The 7,043-nt window shown below is 37.0% G+C and overlaps 1 pseudogene; it reads right to left on the reverse strand.

The window, feature by feature from the left end:
* Positions 1-2,273: 2,273 nt before the first annotated feature.
* On the reverse strand, positions 2,274-2,429 carry LOC150047345 (large ribosomal subunit protein eL39 pseudogene; annotated as a pseudogene).
* Positions 2,430-7,043: the final 4,614 nt, after the last annotated feature.

Raw genomic sequence — 7,043 nt, forward strand, 5'->3', positions numbered from 1 at the left:
CTCAATGAATGAGTATGATGCAACAATACCATTTAAGAACACAGATCCAAAAGATTACCTGTTGAGATCCAATAAAGTCACTTCCATAACTCCATTCATTGCTGCATTATTCACCATTAGCCAAGGTAGAGAAACAGCCCACACGCTTTACAAAATGGAGAAACAGTTCAGGAGAATGTGGTATAAATACAGAGTGGAATTTTACTCATCCATTAGAGGTCTTTGGAAATAAAGTTTGGGGGAATATCTTTTCAAATCTTGTACATGTGCTGATGTATGCATGTATTCACACATGTGTATGCATATGTGTTACATGTATATGTGAGTGTAACAGACTTCAAGGCTACTGTTGGAAAGATAAGAACCTGGTGCTCTGGCATTGCTATGCCAGGATATAGTTCTATGGTGAAATAGTCACCAACACTGTTGATAGAGGAAGACCATTTGACCTGAATTCAATTTTCCCTGTGATCTCTACAATCTTCAACTCAGTAGTTTTAAATTTATTCTTTCCAAGTGAGGGGAGTTTGGATGCTGCGGTAACTCAGCTTTTCTCAAGCACACAAGATCTCCACACTCAGGTACTTTGGCTCAGCTGACACAGCTCTGAGGAGCAAAAACAAAGGCCATGACTGGTGCCAAATGCAACATCTTCCTCCAGAACCTATGCAAACTATTTACAGGAAAAATGAAGTTCACTGATTCTCTTTCTGCCTTTATTAATCTTTATACATTCATCCAGTGCTTCACTGCTTATCCCAATTCTAGATTGTCTGAATCAAGCCTGTCTCACCTGACACATACTTCCTTTCATCCTATAAAGGGTGATTGGCTGCTAAGTTTTGATCTTTATGTTAGAGTTGTCACAAATTAGTCCTGAAGGACACAGAGTAATTGAGTCCAGCCACTTTCCTTCTAACCTAAAGATCTTCTTTCTGTTTTTTTTCTTAGAATCATGCTTCAAAAGATGTTCTGCCTCTTGAACACTGAGAGCATATTTGGTTATTCATATGGACAAGAACTGTGTCCTAAATAATGAGTCTTAAACACACTGTGGGAACTGAACCTTGTCCCATCCCAGTCACTGAGCAGCTACTCTGGAAGCCAACACATAGGCAACGAGCCTTAGGTTACACTGAAACTGCAAGCCACATTATTGTCCACATCAGGAATGTGGATGCCAGCAGTGCAGACAAGCGACTCTTTATGGGTAGTTTATCCCTGCAATTTCCCACAGACAGATGGCGGGGAGATTTGCCTTTCTGTAGAACACTCTGGCACTCCATTTGTCTGGTATGCAGAATCACCCAAAACTATCTTCTAAAAGGTCCTGAAAGTTCCTCTAATCCAAATCACTTACTTTAGAATAAGAATTTTTACATTGTTCAAGTAGTAGATGTATACTGTAGCTAGATTAGAAATGCAAAGATTAGAAAACAAAAAAGAAGAAACAAAAGGTCATCTTGTTTCATCTCTTTCAGGTATTTCTTTTAAACTGTTCAGCGATATCCTTGCAACAATTGAATAGGTATTTGTATCTGTGTATGTGTGTGTGTTCATGTTCACTTATGAGTGTGTATGTGTGCATTTGTTATATACAGCTGATTTTCCATATCTGTAGATTCAACAAACTATAGGTAGGAATTATTTGGTGAAAAGATTGTACCTTGTACTTCTTGATATTCTTCCCTAAAATGCATAGCACAACCATTTCCATACCCTTTTGAATTGTGCCAGGTATAATAATTAATATATAAATAGTTTAAAGTATTTGAGAGGAAGTTTATTGGTGATATGCAGATTCCATGACACTGACATAGATGACTTGATATCAGTTGATGTTAGGATTTATGAGGTGTTTTAGAATCAATCTTTGGAATTCCTGAGGATTGACTATTGTACATAAAACATTTTCTTTTTCAAAACATGGAATTACTTTATATATAGGTATGTGTTTGTGTATACAGATACATTATATGAATATATACATGCAGACATAAATACATATACACATACACATGTATATATCTATATCTATATCATCTATACCTATGTTTACCTCATGTAACCCAAGCTATGCCATTACCAACAGTGTGGCAGGTTTCTTTTTTTTTCAAATGTAAGATCTCACATATTTATTATTCAGTGTGCCCATTCTTAAAACAACCAAAGAAAAAATGAGTTTAAAATGCTCAACTATCAATCCAAGCAGTCCATTTCAGCTTAATTCGTTAATGGTGGAGCATAAATATGTGGGCATCTGATGCGATTCCTCACAGGCCCAGCTTGGTTCTCCTCCCGTGTCTTCTCTGGGAGTTGTCCCTGATTTTGTTATTAGTTGTCATCCGAATCCGCTTGAGAATGGGGAGATTTTGCTTTTGTGTCGTGGCCAGATATTGCTTGATTCTGAAAGTCTTGTGAGAAGACATCTGAGAAGCCCAACCTGGAGCTGTAACCACGATGGTGAACAAAAGCTGAAGACCCGGGTTTCTTAATTGTTCTGTCGTAATTTTTTGGCTAGACCTGGGGCTTGAACTCAGGGCCTGAGCACTGTCCTTGGGTTTTCTTAAGGCTAAAGCTCTACCACTTTAGCCACAGCACCCTTTCTGGCTTTTTCTGTGTATGTGATACAAAGGAATCAAACCCAGGGCTTTGTGCATGAGAGGCAAGCATTTTAAGACTAGGCCATGCTCCCAGCCTGTCATAATTTCTTTATCTACAAACTGAGCATTAAAAGAATCCTTACCCGATATATTAGGTTGTTGGAAGGATCGAATGAGTTGAGGTGTTCTAGATGCTTAAATTGCTCCTCAGTGAATGTTAGTTAGGATATTACAACTTATTAAAAATGTCAATAATTATTTGTCATATGAGTTATCATGAATTAATCCCTTTGCAATGTGGATGAAAAATTTGAAGCCCAGAGAAGACAACTGCCTTGATAACAGCAGTGTGGTGTCAATACTTTCTTCTGCCAGCAGGGCAACAAGTGCCAAGAACTAATACACACAGACACACACACACACACACACACACACACACACACACACACACACACACACACACACACACACATATATATATATAGCAGGGCAACAAGTGCCAAGAACTAATACACACAGACACACACACACACACACACACACACACACACACACACACACACATATATATATATGCTCCTGGCATGGGCAGCTCTTGTGCTGAGAAATTTGCATCCATTCATTTGAGCAGTCCTGATAATCTAAAACAGACAACTAATGGTATAATCCTATACCTCATCCATGAAAAAACTAAGAATACACAATTTCCTAGTTACCAAAAGCGCCTAAAATTTTACCACCAGCGAGCTGTACAGCTATCTTTGAACTCAGCTATTTCTAACTCCAAATTTCCTGTCTTTAAACACTCTCCTACTCTGTTGTAAGAACTTCTTTTTTTCTCATGCTCATGGTAAACTAGTATACCTTTAAAAGTCATTAAGATTATAAAGGTTTTTAAGACAGTAGAGTTCCCTAATGATTTAGTTTATTGTAAAGGGCTTTAGGAATCAGGAAGAATCCAATAACCTGACATTCAGAGACATGACTGTTCACCAGGAGAAGGGAGGGGGAAGGTGGTATTTGTCTCAAGACTACCTGCAGTATGTCACTTCCCCTGGGCCCATATCTCACTCAGTATTATCTTCTACTTTCCTTATAAAATATCCAGCTGCTCTCGGTTGTGTTTTGAAAAACACTTCAGTAACAAGAGTGCAATTTTGAGATGTCAGAGTCTGCTCAAATAGTTGGGGAGGGATTATGTTCCTTGTCAGGTCTAAGCTCCATGGGTTCTCTTGAGGTTGTAGGATATATCTGTTGCCATGTAGAAAAGCTAAGGCAAGCTGGGGAATGTTGAGTGGATTTGTTTATGAGCCTGGACAGAAGGTCATATTTCCCCCTTTTGAACAGAAGAGAATCCTAAGCCATTGTTTGTGTTGAAATATCAAATTATTCCATCAATTCAATTATTTGCTGATTTCATATATCTCTCATCAATATTTCAGAGTGAGTCATGTTGCTAGTAGTCCCAACACTTGTCTTGCTTCATTGTAAATACCTGCTTTCTTCTCAGCCCAATTGAGAAAAACTTATAAGAAAAAACAAAATAAGTACTTTACTTACTTTTGTGTACAGATAGAAGCCTTCAAATGAATGTTGGAAAACTACAGCTACACATTCTTATCACATACACTCACACACACACACACACACAAATTCAGTCTCAGTATTCACAGACAACTGGTGTATAGATGTATCTGTGTATAGATATATACAGACTAAACAGATTAGTTATCAAATGTTTGTGGAGTATTTCATCTTTATTTCCAGACAGATGCTTCCTTTCTCTAGTTGAATGTGTTTTTTGCCAAGGATTGTTCCTGATAGAAGCTGTGTATATCCATAGAATGGTTTGGGCAAGGTGACAACTAACATGTGTCAAATTGCAGCAAATATAGAATGAATAAATATTTCTGAATGTGTGTGAAAGTCTTTCTGGAATAAATTAGATAGGATAAAGAAGATTACTCTCACCAATGTAGGTAGATATCATCCAAGCCCTCAAAGGCCTAAGTGGAACACAAATGGGAAAGGATAGTAGATCAACACTCTTGGAGCTGAGACATCCATCTTTGGGCATTAGCGTTGTCAGTTCTACAGCCTTCAGACGTTAGCTAGGATTTGAAAGATTGGTTCTCCCAATTCTTAGAATGTTTGTGTGAAATGGAATTACACCACCAGATTTCTTGGACCTCAGCTGTACAGTGTGCACTTCCACCCTTCAATAACACATCTTTCTGTATATAGTCTATTGAATATATCCTATTGGTTACAGTTACATACATATGTAAAGTAATGAGTACATTTTTTGGTGAACACTATCACCCCCTCCATTTTTTCTCTCATTTCCCTCCCCTTCAAGTTGTAAAGTTCATTTCCACCATATTGTCTGTGAGTATTGCTGACACACTGGTTCAGCCTTTGTTATTTGTCTCAGCATTTTGTTGTTCCCTTCCCTTCCCAAATCAGATAAATATATACAAGACACAGAATACCAAAATGAGATACAGTGACAACAGGAGTTTAACCAAAAGAAAAACATTAAAGAAAAGGGAAATGACTTCACCCAGTACATTAAAAACAACAACAAAGAAAAATCTTATTTACATATCTTGGAGTTCATTTCAATTAGTCTCATCTTCTATGGTCATATGTACATAGCTATTGAGCTAATGTGATCCCCAGGAGAATTCTCATAATAAAATGTTATCATTGAAGAGTAGAGTACATAGATCTTCTGAATTCACCTATGGAGGAGAAACAAAATACTCTCTTTAAGAACTCTTCCCCTTAACAAAATGATGAGACAAAGGACAAAGGGTGAGCCAGTGCAATAGGGACATTCACAAGATACTGTACTGGAAATGAAATTTATAACTTGTGGTAGGGGGGAGTAGGAGAAAAGAGAGGGAGGAGGCAACAGTATTTTCCAAGAAATGTACTCATCTTACTTATATAACTATAACCCCTCTCTGCATCACCTTTACAACACAATAAAGTTTTAAAAAAGAACTCTTCTAACTATTGTTTTCTCTGTGGCCCTATTATGGAAATTAATATGCTTATTCCACAGTGAAATCTTTCTCCATCGTCTGTGATCATTTAAAAACACCAAAATGTCCTCACAAAGATAGAAGGAAATGTTTCACAATATCCTTTGTGGTACAATAAAATTCAGAAAAATGTCTGCTTTGTAAATCATTAAGAAAGCTGTACTAAGAGCTTTCTTAAAACTCCTTTATTCCGTGAGTCGAAGACTCTGAGGATGTTTCATTTATGTTGCCTTTATTTTCACATATTTTTGAAGTATCTTTCTAATGTTAGATATTTTAAAATTTTAAGATATTTGGGGGTAAGTTTTAATGTATAGCTCTCTTATCATTAGTTGTAATAAAACACATGAAATCCCAAAATAACTTTAGGAAACATGTGGAGCAACACCATATTTTCCCTTGGAGTTTGTACACATCCATTGACATACTACATTAGAAAGCTAACTTGGACCTCTTCAACTGTCAGAACACTTAAAATCGGCCATAAAACACCCAAAATAACCACAAAAACGCAACCTCATCAGGCTTGCTTTGTCATTCTGAAGAACATGAAAGTGAGTTTTGGACTGAAATAAGCTCAAAGCATTGGTTAGGATCCTATGGGCAAGTTAAATCCTGGAAGGAGTAGCTTACCATTTTGAATAATTAAAAATGAAATATTTTATCAAGTACCCAACAGTCAAGGTTCAAGTGTAAACCCTAGAATGAATTGTGTGTTGCCTATGTCTCTCCTCCTCTCTCATGTGAAATGTGAGAAAGTATTTCAGAAGTCTCCACTCCTTTTATGGTTCCCATGATGATTGTCCTTATGTGGGTAGTTCAGCAATAAACCAATGGAGAGGAAATAAACAGAGGAATTGCAACTCTGCAGGCTTTGCCCTTTTAATTATACTAGTGGTGTACTTGGTAGAACAAGAGAGACAGACTAACTTGCCCTCCTTTGCCACTTTCAAACAACCTACATTCTCCCAGAATATAGGACAAATTCTATATCGGTTAAAAGATTGTGTTTCCCTTTTGTCCTCCACTAAGAGATATTTATGTTCAGCTCTCAAGAACTGGTTATGAAGAGACTGCAATACACCATGGACTCCATTCTCTAGATCTCAGAAAGCTTCAAACTACAACTTAAAACCATCCTTTCCTTCTTTAAAAGTCTGTGTAAATGACACACCAAGCTAAAGCTTTGCCGAGAAATATTTTCCTATTTGGATAAAAAAAATGCTCTGTACTCATTTGTTTTGGCCTTGGGGAAATAAAAGTGCAAACTACTATCCTTAAACAAAATGCACAAAACATATCTCAGTTTTACTTCCTTTTAAAGTAGGTTGCAAGTTTGCAAATTTCATTCAATATAAGAACTTGAATGAATATTTTCACTGAGATAGGC

The sequence above is a fragment of the Megascapheus bottae genome, chromosome 23 (assembly GCF_031878675.1).
Source record: "Megascapheus bottae isolate mThoBot1 chromosome 23, mThoBot2.hap1, whole genome shotgun sequence".
Classification (NCBI taxonomy): domain Eukaryota; kingdom Metazoa; phylum Chordata; class Mammalia; order Rodentia; family Geomyidae; genus Megascapheus; species Megascapheus bottae.